General features: G+C 44.5%; 1 protein-coding gene across 1 annotated transcript in view; it reads right to left on the bottom strand.

The window, feature by feature from the left end:
* UNC80 (unc-80 subunit of NALCN channel complex) overlaps nt 1-26,120 on the bottom strand; it is a 3,271,126-nt gene that overhangs the window by 805,952 nt on the left and 2,439,054 nt on the right. The gene's annotated exons all lie outside the window — the stretch shown is intronic.

The raw sequence follows: 26,120 nt of genomic DNA on the forward strand, positions 1-26,120 counted from the left end.
TGAAAACCCAGGCCATCTCAGCTCGGTGTGGTGGCAACATTGAGGCCATGGCCCTGCCTAGTGAATTGGTGTTGTCCAGTCCAAAGAATGGTGAGCTTTGGTGCATCCTGATCATCTAGCACTGCCTAGTTCAAGATAGCCTAGCCCTCTTCAGGAGCATGGGTAGCAGATGCGCAAATGAATTCCACAAGATGTGAGTGTATCAGAGGAATGCGGTGTTCACTGACCATAATGCGAGGCTGTTGGAAGTAAAGATCCTCTTCCTAAATGTGTACAGCCTCTTTGACTCTCTATTCTGTGGGGTGTTAGGGTTCACTTTGCCCATATTGGCTTGCTCCATCTGGGTCTTGGAAGAGGGATGCTGGAAGAGGAAGGCCGATTCTCCAGGAGCAGTATAGTGGTGGTGGGAAATTACCCTGGTTATGAGATTCCCCCATGCAGCGTCTAATTGAGGTCCCCAGGAGAAAGTCATTAAAGGGGAGTAGGGGCTGCTATGCCCCTGGTTGAACCACCTCAGACAAGATGTTAGACTTCTTAGGAGGGGAGCTGGAGGTTGAAGACCTCTGCTGCTTTGCATATCACATAGTGAATGATGCCCTTTTTTCTGTGACAGGGCCTGGAGGAGAAACCATGTCTGTAGGTGTGCCCAGAGCGCTAGCCTCCCCAACCTCTTCGTACCACTTCTCCTCCAGGAGGCCATAACCCTCTTCATCATCACCTCACTTCGGGATGGTGAGCCTGTGAAAAGGATGGCAAGCAGGTTGACACGGTCAGGCTTTCATCGGTGTCGACCTCGAGTGGCATTGAGGCGCTACCATCTTGGAGTCAGAGAGAAGAAAAGGATCCTCTTAATTGAGTGGCGTCGGTGGCATTGGAAATGGCACCGATTGGGACAGGAACCAGCATAGGTGTTGGTGCCGGTGTCAGCATCAGTCCAGATCCAGGAGCAGATCTAGATGCCTGGCTAATGTTGGGGGAGGACCTGCCAGCAGGCCCAACACTGCACCAGAGGGAGCCACAACAACAGAGGGAGGCACTGGCACAAATGGGAGTCTTTTTGGATTGGCTCTGAAAATGGGTCTGAGATCTCCCTCGGGATTGGGACCAAGAATGACGTAGAGCCTTCTTTTGCCACGTTGCCAGGAGCTTTATTGCCTACTCACAAATCGCCTTGGGATGCACCAACTTCCAGTTGGCAAAGGCACTGGAGTGGGTTCCACCATAGGTAGATCAAGTGGGGATCAGGCACAGACAACTGTCTGTGACTTTCTTCACATGGTTTAAATCCTGTGGGCTTGTTGAGGGAAACATACTTTGCACACTGGGAGCAAAGCTAAAAAAGAACTGACAAATGGCCGAAAAAAGTAGTAAAGAAACTACCAAGGTAGCTCTCCGGATCCACGCTGTTGGCATGGTGAGAAAGGAACTGATGTCAGTGCGCTAGTGTCCTAAACATGTCACTTCCAATATGGAAGACATTGAAACAGAGCCACTAGATGCCAACTACCAGTGAGTGAAGATACTGCTCAAACTTTTCCTGATCCAGTCTGGGGAATAGTCTATAGTGAGGAATCTGTGGTTAGAAGCCTCTATCAGAAATAGTGTTTAGAAACATAATGGAGAAAGGATCAGCTCTCCATCTCGTAAACACCGGAGAAGGGCTAAAGTTGCAGCGTTTTACCTACTCAAGTGAGCAATAGCCTTCTAGTTGGACATATTCCTTGGTAGCTCATAAAAAAGTCTGACTAAGAATTAAATGTAAATTGTCGGTTTTCTAATTTTGTTTCCAAGTTTATGCCCATTGTAGTCTTGTAACGGAGCAACAGCCACACTTATTTCTTGAATTTTCTGACAATAATTTGAGGTTTTTATTGCACAGAATACAATAGTAGAATACCCACTCTTTATAGGGTGATCCGAAATATGGTATACAGTGCAGATTTCATCATCTATATCCCAACTACTCTGTAGTGTTTGAGCATTGTCAAGTCTATTTGGATAATGCAGCATGGAGAACCAAATTGTGCAGCAAGATTATCAAAAGTATGCAGCAAGAAATGCAAATTACTCAGCGCATTCTCAGTCAATATTACGTTTTTCTATTTGACATAGAAACATTGTTGGTGAAATCTGGAAATTTTGCAAATGATGTGGCAAACACAATAACTCCATAAATATGTGCTAAAGGCTGCAACCACAAAATTACCTAAATCCACCCACGCCATTGTTTTATTAACAATTTAAGAAAAGTATGTACATCCTACACTTTCTAATTCCTATAAGTGTCCATTGCTAGCTGCACTTTGAGGAAAACAGCTTTTTCAAGCTAAATGCCCCAATATAAAAAGGTAATATAAAAAATAAATAACTGCTGCCATGTATAATATGGTCCTACATTGCCAAGTTTGGGTTCTGGTGACATTTACAAACAACAAGGCCTCTGGCCTCATAGTTTGTGATATCACCATAACTCCCCACTGAAAATATGTGACAATATTACACAGTTACCGGTTATGTTTTCTTTCACTAGCTCTCTTTCTCTTTTATTCTCGCTCCAATTAAGTATATTTAATATATATGCATAAATAGTATTTATATGATCACATGCCCATGAGGTATCCACTATACACGAATGACTTCTAGGAATGTATGCATGTGCATAGGAGTACAATGAAGCAAGTGGCGACACAATATCACTAGAATGTTGTCACATTTTTCGGAACGCAAACACTGTGTTAATAACATCAGATGGGTTGTCATAGCGAAGATTCACAGAAGATTCATTCCTACATAACAGAACGCCTAGAATCAAAATCAACCACTCCCTGCCTAACAGTACGCCGGTCTCAACTGGAGTGCCTTAAGGATCCATACTCTCGCAGGCTTTTCAACTTATTCATGGAACCCCTCACCGAAATTCTGAATTGCTCAAACATACAATATCACATGTACACCAATGACACTCAATTATAGTTGAAAATGTCATCACTGGAGGATATAGAAACTCTTCACTCTGCTCTTCTGTAGACTCAACAATGGCAGTCTCACAATCACCCTATGCTAAATACGCTCAAGACCAAATTCTTCCTGATTGCTCCCCAAAATCACTTAGCCCCCATTCAAGACTTGCTCAAACAACTAACGGCGCTCAACTGTGCTCCTCATTTCATGGACTACACTAAATCTAGACATAACTCAGGACAAACACCTGAATAGGCAAGACCACATCCGTGCAACCACCAGAGGAGCCAATCACTAACTCAACACATTAAGGAAACTCAAACCATTCCTGCCGACTGATGACGTGCAGTTAGCATTCCAGTGCCTAGTTATTTCCCACCTAGCCCGACTAGCCCCCCTAAGGCCTGTGAAGAACTCAGCATCCAGACTCGTCACGGGGTGTCAAAAACGTGAGCACATCACACCAGATCTAACTCCATTGCCTCTCTATCGAAGCACGGATATGTTTCAACATAGCCTGCCTGACTCACAAAGCACTTGATTACAAAACTCCCATTTACCTGGCAAAAAAACTTGAACTATCTGGTTGAACCGAACCCTAAGAAGGTCTAACACTCTACTATTGAAACCACAAACCACATTTGTCTGTAGCCATCAGACGTACCTTACGAGAGTATACATTACATGAACAGGTTTGACAGATGTAGATGACAATATTACTGCATGCAGTTGTTCTAGGATATTGGTAACCAGTTTCCCTTTGACATGCCACCTTTTTTACACCATCCTCCCTAACCTTGATATTTTGTGAGATTTACACATACATGCTTACTTGTACAAATCTGTGTGTTCTAACAAGCCCTTTCCTGAATGTAACCAGTGGGGATGATAAGCTTCCTTTTTTGATGGTACTAGTACATTAGAGATAAAGTGGTTACTATACGTTGGGCATTCTTAACTCATTCCTTTAAAGTGTGCTTACACTCATGATAATTATGAGGTAACTATGCAGAATGATAAAGGTTTCGATGACGCACCAAACGTGCTGTACTAGTACTTGATACGGAAAATAAACATATCCAAAACAATAGAAGACATTTCTACGAGATGCCACAAATTCTGGTTTACAGACTCACAATGGAGCCCTTCCGCGTCTGGTTACTATTGTTTCCAAAGTACCACCAATTCATGACATTCTCCGTCTGACTTCAAACACAAAGAACACTTTTCTATACCCTGTGTTTGCAGTGATCTTATGCGTGTGTTTGCAGTGATGTTTTGCATCGTTTGTCTTTAGAACACATAATTTCTGGCACAGTGGCACCTACAACATAACTTGTATTTGTAAAACAAAATATAGCTACTACCTTCTTTGCACCACGACTAAGTATGTGTCTCCTGTTTTATGAAACATTTCTCAACATGATCCTAAGCAGAGATGACAACCTCTGACTCAAGTATTACATTGATGCACATGAGTGTGTGTGCATGTGTATGCTAGTGAAAGCACCACCTTTGCTGTTTAGAAATGCAGGGCCAGATTGGGCTCTGTTAAATACCGGGGGTACAGGTCCTGAAGAAAGCAGTGGACCCTATAAGGACCCATGAAAACGGCTGAAACATCTGAACAGTGGGATGCAGGATTAACAGGTATGCCTAACATCCACATGTTAATTTGCTTTTAATGTCCCCGTAGAATCAGACAATAAATATCACTTGGACTATATAGAGGGATTTTCAACAACTATAAGGAGGTACACATAACTCCAATCCAAGTCCTCCTGAAATCATTTGGGAGCCCATCTGTCCCCGAACAATTTTAGACATTTGTGATGGAAAACTGATAATGAAATATGCAGGGTAGCTTGGTGGATTAGGGGTTTTCTTCAATTTTTTATGAAACCCACAATTGAGAATTTCTGATATCCATTGTTAATCTTCTAATCTTCAGTGGTTACTACTCTTACCTCAGGGATATACAAGTTACTTACCTTCGGTAAAGGTCTTTTTGGTGGATTCTCTATCTAACCGCAGATTTCTCAACTTTTGAATATTCCCCAGGCATAAGACTGTATCTAGAAAATCTTTAGCAGTACCCCTGTCCACCAATAGGAAGCAATGTGCGACTCTGTGCCAACTTCATTCCACTCGTGAAGTGACGTGCGGAGCCGCCCAAAGGCAGAGCTCCACATCAGATTTATAGGGACCAATTAGTTAACAATTAAATACTAATTGTTTATTACATATTTAATTGATTATTAATGATGTAAAATATGTAATATCTTACTTATATTTTAGTTGCGGGTTGATAGGTAGTGGTATTGGGTGGGATGTTTATTAAGTAATAATGAAAAAGTTACTTACCTTCGGTAACGCTATATCAGGTAGAGACACAGTCTAGCCGCGGATTCCTTAACTTAGAATTTCCCCTTGCGCCAGTCTGGATCCGGAGATTTTTCAGCAGTACCTCTGCGGGCCGGGGTACGATGCCGTACGGCTCCGTAGGAACGTCGTTTACGGATATGACGTCAGTGGAGCCATTTATGTCCCATCCGGTGCGCGGACATCAATTTTCTACGCTGAAACTTTTCCGCGCCAGAACACGGAACAACTACTTAAACTGGATGAGGAAACAGTCTGCCAAAAAAGATCAAAAAATCTTTGAAACAACAATAAAAATAAACAACATATGTTATTAAAATACCAGACATGGATTTTAGAAGAAAATACCCAATAAAGCAAAATTGAACACAGGGCCAGAAGAACGTTTGAGCCCTAGTGAATAACCCATATAAGGGGTGAGACCGTACTCTCTATGAATCAATCATTATTGGTAATTAATGGTATAGTAATATGTCAACAGAACCTGCAACAACAACACTAAACAGTTTGTTAATTTACACCATTACATGATCTATTGACAGTACCAGTGTCAAGGTGAAATGCTACCAAGAAAACTTTGGTAGGAAGAAGAAAGAGATTAAAACTGCTCACTGGTGTATAAACCAGGGTCCAAGGGAGTACACACATACTTTACCAACCACCCACATTCAGGAAAGGATGGTGAACCCAACATTTAAACAAAAGCTAATTGACCAGGTCAAGGTGTTTGTTTAGACCAAACACTGATTGAACTAGTGATTACTGGCATAAAAAGCCAGCATTGAAAGGGTATACCCCTACCTCAAAAGACCTCCGCAGAGCAGGGAGGATGGATGGAGCATTAAGGAATCTGCAGCTAGACTGTGTCTCTACCAGATATAGCATTACCAAAGATAAGTGACTTTTCCATCTGATAGAGGCATCTAGCCGCCGATTCCATAACTTAGAATTAAATACCATAGCGCCACTGGAGGAGGGTCTGTGAACTAATCCCACAAAAGTTCTCAAAGAGAACTAGCTCGTCAACTATTGAGTGACCAAGAATAGGTAGGAATAGTAAAACAAGAGCTTGGCTCTTAAGAGAAACTATGACCTCTGTCATAGAGCATTGTAAATAAAAGCAACTTAAAGTATCTCCTGTCGGAAGATAGATATGAACCCTTTACCCTCAAAAAAGGGGAAAGAAGACTGGATGACCAAAAAGGGGTCACATGCATGATAGAAGTCATAAAATCTATATTGTTTCTGACAATAAAGAATCATAAATAGAGCTGTCATGCTGGAATCCTAATAGGACCTCCAGAACCCATTTCCCGAAGGGAAGATGAATAAACCCCCTTGTCATGATTAATTTAGTATGAAAAATTATAGCATCCACAAACAGTTAATGGCACAAAAGATGTATGTGTGTATACATATATATAAATATATATATATATATATATATATACAGTAAATAGCAGGAGTACGCAAAGAATGTGCATCAACAGAACACATGCCTCAAACATATACAGAAATGTATCACCAGATACTACTATTGGCCAATCCAGTCACAGAATTCTACTGGCCAATGAATACTGCGAAAACGCAGGGCCTATAAAACTTGCCAACTTCTAGTATCAAAGTCCGAGAGAAGACCATAACTTTGAGTCCCAATAAGCTCAAAATACCAGGGCAAGCAAGAAAGCTTCTCTCTTTTATTAAAACAAATACGTAATTATGTGAAACACATACATGATGTAGGAAAAAAGGCGCACATAAAAGTGCAGTTCAAGATATAAGTACAGCCCTGTCAACAACAGGCACATACGACACCTGTGATACAAGACAATATAATAAACACAACAGCACATATTAATATGTATATCCGTATATCATCATATATAACGTCTCTGAAATGAGAGATGTGGTAAAAAATACATCACCCCAAGAAAAAAAGGGCGAGAAACTACACCACCACCACAACAGTGTAGATGATTTTTCATAAGCAAATTGCTGTTTGTCAATAGGTAAAATTGAAAACAAGAAAAATCAGTCATAAATCCTCACCAAGTGAGAAATCCTGAAAGACATAAGTACATCCCGCTAGAAGATAGGGAACATAGATCAGACAGAACTACATATATAAAGAACATCCAAAAAATAGTTTGTAAAACTTGATGGACGGATGCTCCAAACTTGTGCTAACTGTGGGACAAGCTGGACCAATTGCAACCCTTTGGCCACTAATATACCGCACCACAATGTGGAGCATGGATAGGTATTGTCTGTATTTGAGGATAATAAACATGTCTATACTAGACACTGTTCTTTACCCTAAAGGAAAAACTCACAAGCAAACAGCAACCAACGAATGCTAAATTATTTGAACTAAAGCAACGTTCCAACTTGCTTAAGTTCTTCAAAGTTCTGATGCACTCAAAATAAACACTTGGTACACTAAATAAGCGAAAACATATTGCACGAAAGCCACTGGTTTGGAAAAACCGTAGATGTGTGAAAATGCAACAGAACGCAGTGAAAGGTCATCACAAGAAGAAAATACAGCTCCCGCCTCACTACAATAGTCCTTAGAAGAACATAACGTGAACACCGAGGAGGACACAGCTGTATAACAGAGAGATCCTATAGTACAGATATACACTACGAAGGTCATACTCCTGAAGAGCTATACAATAGCAAACCAATACTCCACATAGAGTAGTTTGCATACCCAGAAAAGGGGTAAAATCTATTGAGAGTAGCTCTTTATCAGAGATAATTGAAAATAAAAGTAAACCAGCTACCCAGCTGCAAAAACCATCTGGGAATTAAAGACTCAAACCTGGAGACTATTACTCTCATTATAAGTCAAAAGTAGTGCTTACACCTCAAGACTACTAATTCAATGAAGGCCAAAACAAAGGGACCACAGCCGAGGACACTCTAGAATAAATTAAAAATGGCCTGATGAGGTCCAATCACAAATTGCCAGCCATGAGGTGCTGGACTGCGGCATCAGCATGGCTATCAAATAAATTAATTCCATCAAAAGGTAAGTCCTTTAGACTCTCCCAAACATTCTCGGGAAAACTGGAATCACGCAACCAAGCGTGCTTCCTTGGAGCTACTGATCTAGCCATAGCTCTACCTACGGAATCCGTTGTGTCCATCGCCGACCAGATAGTGAATTTGAATATTTCACGACCATCCTGCATCAACTGAAGCAGTTCAACTCTAAATCCTTCAGCAAGAGAAGGAAGTAGTCGTTTGACAGAATCCCATAGGGCAAAAGAAGTCCTTCCAAACACACAGGACATATTTAAAGATCTTAGGGCCGAACTAGTGGAGGCAAACAAATTCCAGCCACATGTCTCCAACCACCGAGACTCCCTGCTCAGTGGAAGAAATGGAGGAGCTTCCAAATTCAGCGAAGCTGATGCTGCCTGCACAACAAGCCCTCTAGCCTTAGGGTGTTCAGAAAGACAAACAGGGTCATCTGGAGCAGGTCGATGACGGTGTGCAATGGCACGCTCAACAGAGACTCCTTACGTTAGCCTTGCCCATGTTCGCAGAAGAATGTCACATAGCAACTCCTTGAAAGTAAGCAAAGGCTCAACCCCAGTGCCGCCTTGATGGAGCAGATCCAACAAGGGATCAGAGGACAGAGCCCCCACAGGGGGCTGCAACTTTAAAATTTCAGCAGCCCTATTAATGACCCTAGCAAAAGCTGCAATAGCCTCTGTTGTTTTTCAAGGAGGTGAAAGTAAATCGTAGGTAGGGGATGGTGGAAGACTAACATCCCCCCTCCTACCTGAGGCTGGCCAAGAGCACCCAAACGTTTAACCCCACTAGTATCTGCAGACTCTTCCTGCAAAACTGGGGAAATGGCAACCCCAGTGGCCTCAACCTCAATTTGTAGAAGAGATGGGGCAGAAGCCTTAGTGGCAATAAAAGGCGCCTCTGGTGCCGAGGGACGTCGAGACGTCATCGTATCGACATCCACCACTAAGTGTGTCTCCGCCGAATGGCGTCATGATGACGTCCACAACTAAGGGTGTCTTCAGCGTTGTACAGCACTCTGCAGACGCAACCGATGTCATAACAGGAAGCCGCACCGGGCTATTTCCCGATGTCGTAGCGACTCCAGTTACGTAGCCAGGGTCCTCGATCGGTGCCGAGATCAAACTGTTGTGTGTAGATTTAGATTCCGTATACAGGATTCCCGATTTATGCCCTTATATAGGTACAATTCATATTGCCCTTATTTAGGCATAGAAAATCTAGCCCTTATTTAGGTATTGTCCATGCTAACCAAATACAGGCATGGTCTCCTACATCCGTCAATCCACGTCACAACTAGTTCTTGGAAAACCAGATTCTTAAGCCTTTAGGAATTTCCCTTGCTTGGATATTGATTTCTCCAAGAACTCATTTAGTATGCATGAACAACTATTCCTTAGGGGTTCATTCATGACGTTCCGATGCCCGACTTTTACGACAATACAGGCATTCCTAAACACCTTCAAGGTATAAATATACCTGCACTTGCCCTGGCAAACCACGGTTCCGGTACGGTCCAGTTCGACTGCCTAGTTGCGGTACGCCACAGCAAGTTCGGAAGGAGATCAAGTTCCCGCCTGATGCACTCCAGTGTTTCTGACTCCCCTTGCGGGGTGTTAGATATCGAGTCCCGGAAAGAGATTCCAACCTCACACATTCTAAGGTATGGAGTCGACTAGAACTTAGAGAAACTTTTGACAACTCTTGGCAAAACTAAAACTATAGCTAATTATACTTTAGAAAACAGCACCTACTTCTTACCTCGTACTACACTTAGGTTAGGTACACTGGGGTAGAACTATTTAGAAGCATCAGATAAGTATCCACATTTTAGCCTGTGTTATTTATGTATGTATTTTATGAATATATGTCACAGCTACAAACCATGCTATTGCAGTATTATTTCATCTTACTGCTAACCCTGTATGTATTGTACTTCGCATCCTGTCTTACAATTGTAGCAGTTTATATCTCTTGCCTGAGAAATAAGACTGTTCAATAAACCCTTTTTATTGAAACGCCCATCTCTCTATTTCTGTGCAACTCTGTAGAAACAAAGCATGGATGATTGACTGAGTGAAACTGTTATCTATTGTTTCCACGGTTCTGAGATTATTTCGACTCTAAGGAAAACAAAGTTGTGATGTTTATGCGGTTGTCAGAAACTTATCCCTTCTTGTTTATTCGAGAAGTTTCTAGTGACCTCTGAGTTAGTTGGCACACACAAGTAATTAAGTTTATTGTACTCGATAGAGACATACTGACCTCAGTCCTATGTCAAAACTATAGTGTATATTATTCCAATGCGCAGAGCCTATCAGGGATATAGGAACTACACTACAGAACCTGCCGGCGAACTTCAAATCAGAGTCCCTTCCACCTCAGTGGGTCCCGAAGGCGCACCAGGGAGTGGGGTTGACCAAAAAAAGGTTTTTAAAGCTTGGAAATATACTTCCATTTTGGCCATAGTTGCCCCCTCACCAGGATTTAGTGGAAAACTGGGGGTCGACTCCTGAGCAACTGCCTCCGGTAAGGACCGGGAGGAACTTGCACCAGTGTCACGGCTTCGCGAGGAGTAAGGCCTCCGTGACTTCCATCCCTTCCTATGGGATTTACCTGATTTTGAAGAGCGACGTCCACGGGAACAGCTCTGCGACCTGCCCTGAGCAGGAGTGTCGGAACAGGAAGGAGATCGGCGCTGCTTGGACTCCAAACGGGACAGCTGAGCCGATAGTAACTTCATCTGATGTTCCCATAACGACTTACAGGCGTAACACTCCCCCCAGAGTCATGGTGCTCGCCCAAGCATGACATACAAATGGTATGTGGATCCGTTGGCGACATATGCTGAGTACAGGTCTTGCACGTTTTAAAACCCGAAGGCATCAGCACACTGTTCCAGACACGCAATGCGTCAAGAAGGCCAAAAAACAAAAAGAGGCCTGAGGAACCGCTTCTCCTGGATATGCATTACAGCGCAGAAAAGAAGAAAACTGACGTCTGCGCGTCGGAGGGGACATATATGGCTCCCCTGATGTCATATCTGTAGACGTCATCACTACAGAGCCATACGACGTCATCCCCCGGTGGGTAGATGTACAGCCGGGGGAAATTCTATGTTAAGGGATCTACGGCTAGATGTCTCTATCAGATTAATTAACTATTAATTATTATTTTCAAATTCATTTTCTAACTGTATTTCAAATATGTAAATTGTGGAACACTTATTTATTTTCATTTTAAATTAGTTATGCGATGCTAGTTGTATAGGGGTCTAGGTTGGGAGGTTAACATGGTTATAATTAATTAACGGACAAGTCACTTACCTTTGGTTACGCCTTATCTGATAGAGATATTATCTAGCCGCAGATTCCTTACCTTTGAACTTCCAGGCATCAGGCTGGATCCGGAAAAAGCTTCGTAGCAGTACCCCATGCGAGCCAGTAGGTGGCGTTGGCTTACTCCGCGTGTCGTCTTCGCCGTTATTCGTCATTGCCGTGACATCTGCGTCCTCAATATAACCACCACTCAGGTGCACTGACGTCAGTACTTTTCACGACTTTCCATGACAGAAGCGCAGAGCCATGAAGTGACTGGCCATTATGTGTTAGAAAACGAAAAGCTAGGGCCCTGAAAGGGACATCCCTGACACTTAAAACCCCATTCAGCAGTGCGGCGAGGATGGGTGGGTTAGTAAGAAATCTGTGGCTAGATCATGTCTACCAGATAAGGGGTTACCGAAGGTAAGCAACGTATCCATCTGATAGAGACATCTAACCAAGGACTCCTACCTTTGAACAGATACCCCAGCAATACCATCCCAAAAGGAGGAGGGACTGCGGAACAGTTCAGACCAGGAAATCCTGTAAAATAGAGCACCTAAAGAGGCCCTCTCTGCGAGCTTGGGAATCCGGGCTGTAGTGTTTGGCAAACGTGTGCAGAGATGTCCACTTGGCAGCTTCGCATATATCCGAAACGGGAACACCACGCTGGAGAGCCATGGTGACCGCTTTTGCCCTGGTGGAATGGGCACTAAGCCCTTCAGGGGGCTGCTTCTTTGCTAAGACAAACCAAATTTTTATAAAGAGGATAACTCATCAAGATATAGTCCTCTTCTGGACAGCACAACCTCTCTTTGCGCCAATGTACCCTATTAAGAGTTAGTCATCTACCTGGAACTCTTTGGTTCGATCAAGGTAGAACGATAACGCTCTTTTTGGGTCCAGATGGTGGACAAGTTCCTCATCCTTGGAAGGATGTGGGGATGCATAAAAGGTGGGCAGGGTAACCAACTGTCCCAGATGGAAGGGTGTTACCACCTTAGGAAGAAAAGATGCCCTAGTCCGCAGTACTACTCTGTCCGGTAAGGTTGTCAGGTATGGAGGCTTTGAAGATAGCGTCTGTAGTTCACTGACTCTCCTAGCTAAGGTTATTGCCACCAAAAAAGCTGTCTTGATGGTGAGCAACCACAGAGGGCAGTTATGCAACAGCTCAAACGGTGCACACATCAAGAAGATGAGCACCAAATTAAGGTCCCACTGTGGCATGATAAAAGGTGAAGGGGGAAACAAATGGGTTAGCCCCTTCAAAAATCTTTGCACTATAGGAGATTTGAACAAGGCCGAAGATAAGAAGTAAGAGCCGAAAGGTAGTCCGACCGGTCTGTACAATATTTACAAAACTTGTTCCATCGGCAGACATGATTTTGTTGATGGACACCTGGCTGCCAAGATAACCTCACAGACTTCAGAAGGAAGGTCAAAAGCTGTCAACTGTTGCTGCTCAATGTCCACACAAGGAGGCGGAGAGTAGACAGGTTCAGGTTGAGTACCCTACCCTGCTGCTGGTACAGAAGATTCTCCCTAAGGGCCAGCCTGTTCGGAGGATCAATGCTCATGTCTAGAAGCTCGGGATACTAAACTCTCCGAGCCCAGTCCGGAGCCACAATATTAACTTGTGCCTGGTCTCTCCTGATCTACTTGAGCACTCTGGTCAGGTGTGGTATGGGTGGAAAGGCATATAGGAGGCCTGAGCTCCACTCACGATGAAAAGCGTCGCACAAAACAGCTTACGTTGCTCGTTCTCTCTCTGGAGGCGAACAGATCTAACTAAGGCTCAACCCACCAGTGAAAGAGACCTTGTGCCACCTCCGGATGGAGACGCCATTCATGATCTGCAAGGCATCTTCGGCTGAGCTTGTCCTCCCTGACATTAAGAGGACCGGCTAGGGGTTGAACCACCAGGAAAATGCCCTGACGTTCCAGCCAAGTCCAGAGACGCAGGGCCTCTTGACAGAGGGTCCACGACCCCACTTTGCCTGGTTTGTTGCAGTACCACATGGCGGTAGTGTTGTCTGTGAACACTTGAACAAGCGTTCCCTTTATTGACATCAAATAGGCTTTCAGTGCCAGTTAGATCACCTGAAGCTCCAGCAGGTTGATATGGAGGTTGGCTTCTGCCAGAGACCTGAGTCCTCTGATCTCCACCTCCCCCAGATGACCATCCCAGCCCAGAAGGGACGCGTCCATCACTACTGTGAGATTAGGGTGGGGAAGGTAGTGGGGACTGCCGCTGAACCACTCACGGTCCGTCTCTCCCATCTGATATAGCGTGGGAGAGAAGAGCCCGGACCTCCTCTGAGACTCTGGGCAGCAACTGTGCTACAGTATCACAAAGAGAATGAGAGTAACAGCCCAAGAGGCATGCGGTGTTCACCGACCGCAGTGCTAGGCTGGTGGAAGAGAACATTTTCGTCCCACAGTTTTTCAGCCTCTTGGATTCGCTGTCTTGGGGTGTGGAAGGGAATGCACCTCGGGACGTGGAAGCCTGGGGAGTGGGGTGGGTGGTGAGGAAAAGTGGGTCCCCCAGGGCGGTGGCGGCGAGCGATCATCCAATTCACAAGAGCCCATGTGCAGGGTTTGGACCATGTCCCCAGAAGGACGTCTGTCACAGCCTCACTGAAAGGCAATAGGGGTTCAGAGCTCGAGACCCCAGGCTGTAGGAACCCTGTCAAGACCTTTGTCTTGACTGCCACTGTAGGAAGCTGCAGGTCAAGGACATCCACAGCCATATGCACCACCATGGCAAATCAAAAACAATATATTGCATAAAAGTGAAATTTCTAAGTAGTCGGTTCAACCTAGTATTTTCAGATGCTTTTCTATTAGTTATTCATTATTATATCTCACTTTTATGCAATATATCGTTTTTGATTCTACATCTACACAGCCATGTGTAGATTAAACCTGTATTTCACACATTATGCGCATTCATATTATTACATCTATTTTCAACTCTTATCAGTCCTCCATCTCAAGATGGCCGTTTCATTTTCTACCTTTCTTTTCCTACACTCACACAGGGTAGTCCATGTTTCTATGTCAGTGAATTTAGAATCCTCATTTCCGTTTGCCTCCGCGCGCATATAACATTGCTATTTAAACATAGCTCTAATTCACGCGGTTACCCTTTCCGTCCTGGGCTCGAGGAGAACGCTATGCGGTAATTGATCAGGTCGAATTCGAGGAAACAAGACATCGTGACCCTCGGCGGGCTTTCGCTTCCAAGTAAGCAGACCTCATACTAATCCATCGCTGTTACGCGATTATTCACATCACTTAGTTAGCATTTATACCTACTTCATCATCTTATTCGTCTTGTTTCTTCTTTCTTAGACATTCTTTAGAAAAAGCATTACGGAGAGTTCCAATACCCACAGTTCAAAATACTGAGGCTCCGTTTCCGTATAATATGGGTAAGCCCACACTGGTCTATTGCCTCAATCTTCTCTGTATTAATAGTTACGAGACACAGTTACTGTTATCACAGAGTTTGTTTTTGAGGCAACTTGTCCTTCACCTACAGATACCCCTCGAACGTATAATTACCGTGGCTGAACACCTATTGTCCTGACCCTCCGGACTATGCCGACATCGCCTTAGTTTCAAGCTACGATAACAATAAGGTCGGTCCTATTGGATTTTGGAAATATCCTTAGGCCGTACTATTGACATATTTGGTGGATTCTGTCAAATATTCCAAACTTTATTATCATTGCGCCATTATTATATTTTTCCTGTTTTGTGATTATTCATGCAATTTATGATTTAAGATTATTTCAGTCATAGCAATGAAACAATGTCAATTATTTGTATTTTTATATGTATGATTTAAAATTGATTCTTCTTTCTATATAAAAATTAAAGATTTGTTATATAAACTATCATCATTTTTGTATTACTCTGAATATCATTGTTGCTCTCAAGATTCATGCTCTTTTGTTGTCTAGGTTCATTCAAGACAAAAATATTGTTTCCTAAATCTATGTTTTTTCACACTCATTACAGCTGCGTTTATTCAGCCACTGGCACACATCAGCCCCACCAGTGACCTCCCATCGGTCGCCCTCAACAGTCTGCCAGTTGTTCGTGTTCCTGGGGAAGTTCTACTTAACCGAGCTGTTCATCTTCTAAAGGCTGTCTACTCTCCTGAGTCCATCTCTAAGTTTCAGACAAAGCCTACTTCTAATTGTGCTGAGCCTTCTGTGAGGGTAAGCCTACGTCTACACACTGTCTGTGTGTGTGCTCAGATGCCTGCACACCGTCCTGTGATTCTGCCAAATCTCACCTGGAGAGTCCTGCCACTAAATTGGTACTGCCAAAGACTTTACTTGCTGCCTGCCTTTGTCTTGTTCTGCCTGCCTGCTGTCAAGTACCCAGTACACTCTACTGCTACATTAGGAGAGTGTTTTCCTGTCTTGCTGCTTGCCCTCAACCTCTAATTGACTTTTGCCACCCTGATGTACTATTGCGTTGCAGAAACATGCTCTAGTGAGGTTAGTGAGACATTCTTTATGGTCTGGCACTGCTTCCAGTTATGGTTATGGCGGTTTACATTTTTCTTTTTTATTGCTGCGCCATTAAGAGGAAATAACCGCCATCTTCTGTCAGCCAGCGCATGCCTTACCACTTCAAAAGTTGCTCCTCGCGCATATTTCCATTTGCTCACTCGAGTCCTCTATGACGCTCTCCATAGCACACAGTTTTTCCTCCATTGTTGTCCTACGAAGTCTTCTTACAGTTCTATCACGTTGAATGCCTGCTCCTTAACTCTACCTGCACAGACGTGCCGTGAGCCATCCGGCCGGACGTCTGAATACGTGCCGCCATCTTGCGGTTGGCGGCAGCTGATGCTGTTTCTCTTTACCCTGGCTGCCACCCACGTTTTTTTTGTGTGAAGTGTTTTACAATAAAGTTCAACGTGCCTCCATCTTCTGTTTGAATCCAGCAACTTCACTTCGGAGCCCCGTTCTTTCTTTGTGATCTTCGTGCTGATGGAATCTCTGCTTCTTATCTTCGTGCTTTGGACAACGGTACAACGGATTCTTTTGCTCTGCCGGTACTGTTTCTTATTGGTGTTCCTCTTTTAAACTTCCTGGATCCGACTGTGAGACACTTGACTTTGCCATTTCCAAGGTTTGTCTTGCCTGATGACCTGTGGAGTAATAAGGTATCTAACTATGAGAGGTACCACTTTCTCATCCTGGCGACATTAATTTTTATCATTTCGGTTACAGTAGGAATTTCATGTTCACAGCGTACGTCTCGCATCTTCATCAGTCTTGGTTGGCTCACCTAGAGTATACGTACAGTATTAGTGTTTTGAAGTATGCTCAACTACAAGACCAGCTAGGTTATGTTATTTTAATTTGTGCATAGTCTATTGGCCATATTTAACCTTTACAACACATATTATAATGATGCCACACTTTATATTTTCAATCTCAAGGAACGTTTTAGTTTTTCTGGTGGCATTCACGTACATGATTGTTAGCTTTTTCGCGCACTGTGCATTACTTGACCTTTGGGGTGTCTGTCCAAAATGTATGTTTTTACCCTACTTAGGGTGTCTATGGGGTGTTCCCCATTTTGTGCACAACTCTAGTCTGCTTTCCTTCGGAGAGCTATGAAAGGATGTCTGTCCCTTTTGCAGTTATATGTGGGTTCTTGGGTTTCAGTCCCACTTCTATTATGCACAACATTGACCTCTCCACGGGGTATGTGTCTTTTATTACAGTGCACATTGTTTTTACCTCTCAATGGGGTGTCTCACGTGGGTTGTATTCCCGCTACTCTAGTGCACAACATTAACCTCTACACAAGGTATGTGTCTTTTATTACAGTGCTCATTGTTTTTACCTCTTCATGGGGTGTCTCACGTGGGTTGTATTCCCGCTACTTTAGTGCACAACATTAACCTCTACACAAGGTATGTGTCTTTTATTACAGTGCACATTGTTTTTACCTCTTCATGGGGTGTTTCACGTAGGTTGTATTCCCGCTACTCTAGTGCACAACTTGGACTACAGTGCACAATGTTTTTACCTCTTCACGTGGTGTTTCACGTGGGTTGTATTCCCACTACTCTAGTGCAAAACATTGACCTCTGGTGGGGCTGAATTACTGCTGTATTACTTCTGTACTATTGATCTACAATAAATACTCCTAAATCATCTCAACCAGCCTGGAGTGATCACTGCAGATACCTATTAGTCATCCCTATGGCAGGCTATTGAGTCCTGAGGGCAGGGTGCTTGGTAATAAGTGTGAGGGTGCCCATGCATAAGCAGGACACCCCTACAAACCCCGGAGTCTATTCTCAGGTTTTGTAAGTGCGGTTAGCCATTTTAAAACATATAGTGAACATCAGTCAATTTGAGATGTCTAGCTATATAGTGGCTGCACCAAACCGGTCACCTTTGGTATTAAACATGCTGGAATCATAGCCCAACACTGATTACAGTGTGGTAAGTATGATCCCATGTATTGAGGGCATTCCTTGGGGTACCCCCTGTGCTACCAGTAACAACCTTTCAAGGTCTGAAAGCAAGCTAAGTCTGCTGCCAACAACAGGCACGATTCTGCAGCCCTGCTGCTGAGCCAAGCTGGAGCAGGGGATGGCAGAACAATAGGTTTCCTGTTACAGTGAGCTGTGACCACCTCCCAGACAGGACTTAGTATTACTGGGCTGGGGTGTGGGCGATTGCCAGCGCCACCAGACTGCTTTGAAGGGCACATTTGGTTCCCTCCTTGCATACTCCAGCTTGAGCCAGTTCAGGGAGCCCTTGGCTCCCGCTCTGGCGTCAAACTGGACAAAGGACATCGGAGCATTCCCCTCTGTTCAGCCCCTCCTCTGGGAGGCACCCCTGAATTGTTCCAACCGTTTCCCTAGGGTACTTAAGGGCTTACTTGTGGGTGGCCCTTTAGATTTGTTGTGGGACAAGATTCAAACCCGAAACCACTTCAACTTTGAACGTCTGGGCACCTGGACTTTGCCTGGAATCGAGACTGCACCAAATAAGACTCCTGCTGCTCCTGTTCTCGCTTTTCTGCAAATCTTCTTCAACATTTGTGCCTGTGCTTCTTCCAGGTTCCGCTTCAGGTGTGTGGGCATCAAGAACACCCAAAGTAGTCTCCCTTGGAGTGAAGGTGTCACTCCCCTGCATTTGAAGGCACCACAATGAAGCTGACAGGTCTGCTGCTCCTGCTGTCCAACAAACTACAAAGGGCACAGCAACACAGGTGGTGGTTTTGCAACTCCCTTGAGCCCTGCCCTGTCCTCTCAGCAAGTTTGAGGCCAGTATTCCTCGTCAGAACCGTTGGAACAGAACCCCAGTTCACCGTGTCAAGTTGCCGTTGCCAAGGCTTGTTGACTCTGTATTCCAGAGATCTTTGGGCTACAAGAAGATCAAGCCTCCAGTATCTTTTCTTGCCAAGATCTTTGTCCTTACCGCATCCTCTGGACCGTGGGCCTGCATCTTTGAGGAGCTGATCAAGGTCCTCTTGCGACTCCTGTGCCTTTGGCATGTGGGACCTCTTGAGGGTCTCCTTTGGCTTCAGTGGGCTTCCTTGCTTGCTCAGGCCTGCTCTGACTCTCCTGCAATTGGTGAGTTGTTGGACCTTGCTGGCTCCAACGTTGCCCCTTTATCATTTACCACATCTCTTGCCCAAGGATTGTTGGTGCTCCTGCCGGACACCGGCCTCCTGGTTCTGGACTTCGGACATGGGACAGCTCGTGCATAGTTCCTGGTCTTCCACAGCGTCACCTGGTCCTTACACCTGCAGTGACAAGGTCACCACCATCACTCCTGCATCCTCCATCATCAGTGGTCATTGCTCTCCGTGCCTCCTAGTCACTTCTGAGTGGCAAATACTCTGTCCCCTCTGCTTGCAGGTTCTTCGCTTTAAGAATCCACCCTTGGATTCCACTGGACTCTTTCACCTTCTTCACCAGCGGTATCTTTCCTGAAGTCCTCCATTGTGGTCTATGGCGGTTTCCGCCATCAATACGCACCTATGTAACCGATTTCCCTGGTGTAGGTATCCTGGTTCCTGGGGTATCCACAGGTGGGGTGACTTTCAAACCTCCTGTCTTCCCTGGGGTTTCATCAGGGTCCACTGGTAAGGGTTCGTCTTCTTTAAAACTGCAACCGCGACTTTCCCATGACTTGTATTGAGTAAGCAGCTGTGTTCCCACTCTGCACATAGCCTCCGAGGGGTACCTGGGTACTTATCTTGGGAGGTTCCTTGTGTTCCCAGCTTTTCTGAGTCTCCTTGTCCAATTCCCAAATTCGATTGCAGTACGCATTCCACTCTTTAGTATATGGTTTAGTCTCCCCCTAGAGACCACTGTGTATTGTGCTTACTTACTTCTTGCAATTGAAGTATTCTTGTATACACGTATTGATATCTCCGGGTAGGAGATACACCAATGTGTTAGTGAGTTTTGTGTAATAAATAGATCTATTTTTATAACTACACTGTGTGGTTCTTTTTCATTTAGCCTACACTACATGACTAGACCTGGTAAAACAAGCTGCTTAACACTCCTTCTGGACTAAGCCTGAAGGCTGCTCTGCTGACCTACCACTTACACAGCTTTCTATGGTTGTCTAAGACCACTAAAATCACCATAAGTGTTGTATTGATTAGTACAGGGAGCTACACTTAAATAAGTGTGCACCGTATGGTAAGCCTGCCTCCTACAAGTACTGTTCTGGGGATATCAGTTTTTTAGACACCAAGGTAACGCTTGCACCTGTATCCCTCAGTGCTTCCACTTCAACCCCATTGATTTATGGCTTTTGCCTGTACTTCTCCAGGTTACTTTGCCAGACAGCCAGGGTAATTATATCTTCCTCACACTCTGAGACTAAAGTAGCCTCAATATGCTCTATGACCCGGTCAGGGCACACCAAGGATCCCATCCAGAGACTCACTTTCCAGTGGAGGTGCACTAGTGATAACCTTTTTGGGACAGGAAGAGTCCACAGTTCTGTGCCCATTTGCTTTATAGTTGGAACACCAAGCCTGTTAGGGATCCCAGTTATTATCCTCGTACCCACTCTTTGATTGGCAAGTGCCTCTGGGCCCACCCACCTGAAAAGGTTTTTGGGGGCCTTTGGAGGACTCTTTGGGGTTTTCCCTTTGTGTCCCACATCTTTCTCTTGTAGGGGGGGATTAACAACTCCTTTCTTTTGGTCAGCCTCTCCTTGGGCCTTCCTGGACACACTTGTTTTGACCCAATGGTCAGCTTTCTTTCCCAGCTCTTGGGGAGAAATTAACCTTAGATCCACTAGGTACTGATGTAGTTTTTCTGATGTACAATTACTTAACAAATGCTCTTTCATAAGCAAATTGTAAAGCCCTTGATAATCTTGCACCTTACTACCTTTTAACCAGCCACCTAGTATTTTGTCTGAAAAGTCAGCAAAATCTACCCAGGACTGACTCAAGGTTTTGTGAGTCTTCCTGAACTTAATCCTGTACTCCTGAGTGTTGAGTTTAAAGCCCTCAATCAGGCGATCATTCATGGGGTCATAAGACTCAGCATCAGTCTCATCTAGTGTCAGGAGTCTATCATTGCACTTTCCTGAGAACAGTTCCCAGAGTGGAGAGCCCCAGTACTTCTGGTGTAACCTCATTTTTCAGGCCCTCTCAAAGGCTGTAAACCAATGGTAATTTCATTACCTTCTACATATTTGGGGACAATCCCTGCGGGGATTTTGGGATCAAACGTTTCCTCTTTATCTCTGTTTATTTTGTTGCTGCTACCACTTATGGGTGCTCGACCCAACTCAGTCCTTTCTCTTTCTATGGCTAGGATTTTCGCCTCAAGGGCTACTCCTCTGGCTTGTCTCTCAAGGATTAGGTCCTCTTCATCTAGCTATGTTCACCGTCTTGAGTGGCCTGACCTAAACCCAGTAAGTGGCAGACAGACCCTCTAGGTACCGTTTTACGGTGGATGTGAGGAGTACCTCATCCCCTTCTCTAGTGAGTTTGGGGGGGGCAGTCTTCTGGAGTATTTTCCCTACTGTCATGATCACGGTCAGCCTCCTCCAAGGAGTCAGGCTCTTCTGTGGAGTTGGTTTAATCAAACTATGCAAGAAGCTCCTGAAGCTGTACCTTTATAGGGTTTGAACCAGTTTTGATTTCACTGGCCGTACAGAGGTTCCTTAAGTGCATTATAGTAAGATGCAGATAAGGGGTCAGGTTGAATTCCTGTACTTTTGTGCCAAATATTTTTGTACAATTAGGTCCTTTATAGAAAATTAAAAAAAAATCTAAACATACATTTAAGGCCTAACTGACTGGTACACTTTTTGCATCTTTAATACAGTGGATTGGGGGACTTAAAACAAGGCCTTAACAGTTCAAATTTGAAAAATTAGAAAAAATTGAAAAAATGTGCAAAGATATTTTTGACTAAAGTCAATTGTGGGTTTCTTCATAGAATCACCTGTTGACCAAGTGGTACCAGCAAATGCAAAGTCTTTTTATCCCACCGCTGCCACCAATGTAGGAAGCTGGCTTTTAATGTAGAGTACCAAAATAAGGTACACTATGTAGAAAGTCAAGACGACCCTTATTAGTTTACAGGGCTTAAATTAATAACCCCAAATGCTCTTTGTGGTAGTGCGGGGAAGCAGTTTTAGTGTTATCAGAGGGTAGTGTTAAGCATGTGTTTGTACAAACAGAGTCAATAAATATGACACACACTCAAGAAGAAGCTTCAGACCAATTTAGCAAAATAACATATTTTTATATAATTTTAGCACCAAGATTATCGGAATCAGGTAAGTACTTTAGACGTTATCAGTTTTTCCAGTACAAATAGTAGAAAATTTGGCAGTGATGGACACTGAAAACCCGGCATTTGACCGCCCACTGAGCAGGAGGTTAAATGGCTAAACCTCTGATGCCCCTTATTCTGTCAAGCCGTCGGATGTGTATATCAGAAGCTAGAGAACGAGTAGTCAATCCACTGACATACTTCAATGTTGCCCACTTCTAAATGAGTTGGTTGAACTTCAGTAAATAATTAATTTTCCCTTGTGTTCGTCCCTTGAAATCCTCCCCCAGTCGGCCCCACCGCTCTTTCCTGCAGTGGCTGCAGCCGCGGCTGGCCCAGAGAGATCATAAAAGTCATCCAGCATGGTGGTAATGGGCGTCAGGGCAAGTTGAGAAGATCAGAGAAAAAGGATCATTCTGTCTGCAAATAAAAAACCCAACATGCATCTCATCCTTCAAAGGTATGTTCCACACCCATTCCAATGCATGCAGCTTAATCGCCAAGGGTCCCAACGCCAGTACAAACAAAAGCAGGCATGCCTTGCCCCTTGGCAATGGAGTAACTGCCGGAGATCTGTCAATCTGTGTTAACCCTGGCCTTAGAGGCAGCACACAATAACTTAATCCATTTCAACAGTTGGGGACCTATTCCAAACCATTTTAGTGCAGCAAACAAATAATCCTAGTCTGGAGTATCGCAATCTGTTATCTTTAACTAGCAACCTAGGCATTGGAACACAATGAAAATTATAATCAGTAAAATAACCTGTTTCATAGGTCTTAAACGGGCTGGCTAAAAAACATGGAAAATACTTGTCACTAGAGGGTCTATTCTAATTTCTTGGTAGGTGGACGTACGGGTAACCATTTTGGTGTATCCTTTATGTTAGCCACCTGCAGTACCAATGATTCTGCAACTTGGTAATCAAATATTCATCAAACAACCTGCCTACACTTTCCTAATGCATGCCTTGAAATAATTAGGACTGAAGCACGTTTTTCTCAAACTTGTATACGCATCACCAAATGGCAAAAGTGGGCTCATCCTGGGGCCTCTGAATAATATATCCACCACCATTTCATTATATGGCACATTTGGCACTTACAGACGCAGCTCTCTCCACACATATGTAATGTACAAATGTAAGGAGTGATAGTATGTTCTACCCTATTCTACATGGCTTCAGATGTTATATCGAACCCACTTCCGACCTGCAAGTCCTTTACCACCATACTTATACCTCAGTGATCAGAATAATAACCTCCCCAGTAGCCAACATCAGAAGCACCTAGACAACAGAAAAATATATGGAGTAGGATCCGTTTAGCAGGCCCTACTTAAATCAGTAGCATTACCATTTCCCAAATTTCCCAATTTAGTCATGCAGCCTGCTTCTCTAAACACAACAAATACCTGCAACACCTTACTAGGCATCCGCTTATTCAAATCTGGCCAATCCAGCATCCTAACTGACACCCATCGACCCTGTCGGATTTAGGATCTAAACTTTTTCCCTGGAATTGTTGCAATTTGAAGATCTCAACTCTACTAGGTTTACAGTTTTCATGTACTTCAGCAGTTTCTTTGCCCATGTGGCTTTAGATTAGGTCATTTAACCTGTTTTTCTTCCTTTATAATACCCCTTCCAGTTCTTGCCTTCATTGTTATACAGTAACAAGCCACACTGTTACAGCAAATCATGATAATCCTTCAAAATAGGTCATACCGCAGTGACATGAGTCCAAATATTTAAAAGATTTATTATTATAACCCAACATAAATGATGTACATTCCAAAGTCCAGATCCCTTTGACAATGAAGATGAAACTAAGACAACGAGCACAGATTGCCCATTTACAATTGAGGTAGTCATCCTCTATGGTTAGTGCACCATGAGGTCCGCTTAATATTCTTGGATATAAGCTGCTGGAGCTGAACCTTTGAGAGTGTAAACAACTTGATAGCTTCCAGCTTGTCTGCTAAATTGGATTCAAATCTAAAGGTCCAACAGAAAAAGTTTCATTAGAAAGAGGCAGGTCTGCATTCTCTACGACAGTAAGCCTAGAAAGAAATATATATGCTTCAGAAAAGGAAAAAAGTCAGCAAATGGATAAATCCTTAGCCTGGCTGCGTTTCCGACTTGTGTACTTCTTCCAGCATCAGGATACCCCTTGTGGAATGAACGTTGCACTTTATAAAAACAAATAAATAAAATATGCTGTAATATTTTGCACATACTGAAGAAGATAGCTGCATTCCATGCAAATCATTTAGGTGGAGTTGCATGGATGAGGTCAATGAGTTCTGCTGCTCCTACATACAGTTTTGAGTTTCCTCTTAAAGAACAAGTTATTTACCTTCAGAAACACCTTATCTGGTAGAGACTCTGGTGCCGATCACGATCCGGCAAAAAATGCCCCCGTGCGACTCGTATCGGGTCTTTTTACCGTACGAATCGTACAAATGCCGTACGAACTGGCAATCACGATTCGCATGGTAAAAAGTCCATACGACCCGCACCGGGAATCATTCCCCACACGTCCTCGGGTCGGAAAACGTGTCCGACACGTCCTCGGACGATTTACCTTACAAACGTAAAAATCCAAGTCCGACCGAGGAATCACGATCCATCCCGTGCGTCCGAGCCTACAACCGTATGGAAAAAACACTGTCCGCACCGAACACCAATAGCAACCATGGAGACATGTGCCCGCATACGCGCCCAACACTCCCCCCAGCCCCCGTACGTCCGACACGTACCCCCCGTATATGTATACCCCCACCCGTCTATGTACACCCCAGTACGTTCCAGTCGTACCCCCACCCCAGTACGTGTCGTACCACCGTCAATGTAAACCCCCCCACCCCTGTACGTGTCGTACCACCGTCTATGTACACCCCAGTACGTTCCAGTTGCACCCCCACCCCAGTACGTGTCGTACCCCCCGTGTACCTACACCCCAGTACGTTCGAGCCACACCCCCACCCCAGTACGTGTCACAGCCCCGTCTACCTACACCCCAGTACGTTCCAGTCGTACCCCCACCCCAGTACGTGTCGTACCACCGTCTATGTACACCCCCCCACCCCTGTACGTGTCGTACCACCGTCTATGTACACCCCCCCACCCCTGTACGTGTCGTACCACCGTCAATGTACACCCCCCCACCCCTGTACGTGTCGTACCACCGTCCATGTACACCCCAGTACGTTCCAGTCGTACCCCCACCCCAGTACGTGTCGTACCACCGTCAATGTACACCCCCCCACCCCAGTACGTGTCGTACCACCGTCAATGTACACCCCCCCACCCCTGTACGTGTCGTACCACCGTCAATGTACACCCCCCCACCCCTGTACGTGTCGTACCACCGTCCATGTACACCCCAGTACGTTCCAGTTGCACCCCCACCCCAGTACGTGTCGTACCCCCCGTGTACCTACACCCCAGTACGTTCGAGCCACACCCCCACCCCAGTACGTGTCACAGCCCCGTCTACCTACACCCCAGTACGTTCCAGTCGTACCCCCACCCCAGTACGTGTCGTACCACCGTCAATGTACACCCCCCCACCCCTGTACGTGTCGTACCACCGTCAATGTAC

The sequence above is a fragment of the Triturus cristatus genome, chromosome 3_2 (assembly GCF_964204655.1).
Source record: "Triturus cristatus chromosome 3_2, aTriCri1.1, whole genome shotgun sequence".
Classification (NCBI taxonomy): domain Eukaryota; kingdom Metazoa; phylum Chordata; class Amphibia; order Caudata; family Salamandridae; genus Triturus; species Triturus cristatus.